The sequence below is a fragment of the Penaeus monodon genome, chromosome 22 (genome assembly GCF_015228065.2).
Source record: "Penaeus monodon isolate SGIC_2016 chromosome 22, NSTDA_Pmon_1, whole genome shotgun sequence".
In the NCBI taxonomy this organism is placed as follows: Eukaryota; Metazoa; Arthropoda; class Malacostraca; order Decapoda; family Penaeidae; genus Penaeus; species Penaeus monodon.
In genome coordinates, this window is record NC_051407.1 from 4,935,799 (window position 1) to 4,936,043 (window position 245).

General features: G+C 33.5%; 1 protein-coding gene across 1 annotated transcript in view; it reads left to right on the forward strand.

The window, feature by feature from the left end:
* Positions 1–245, forward strand: part of LOC119586839 (neurogenic locus Notch protein-like) — a gene marked incomplete at its 3' end in the record, with an annotated part of 145,347 nt that overhangs the window by 125,864 nt on the left and 19,238 nt on the right.

Sequence of the window (245 nt, forward strand, 5' to 3'; positions counted from 1 at the left end):
TCTCTGCAACAATGCATCCAGATTGCTTCTTATTACTTAACAATGATTTCAAAAGACATTACTGTTAATCGATTTTTTTTTATTGATCCTTGTCGAGCAGAATGATTTATGACCTTTCCCGGCATATGACCCAAGCGTTCATAGGTTTGATTCGTGACTGAATCGAAAAGAAGATAAAAAAAAAAGGTTACGATATTAAAATGATATTTTCTTATGTAACGAGTGACGCTTGTTGAGAAAGACTC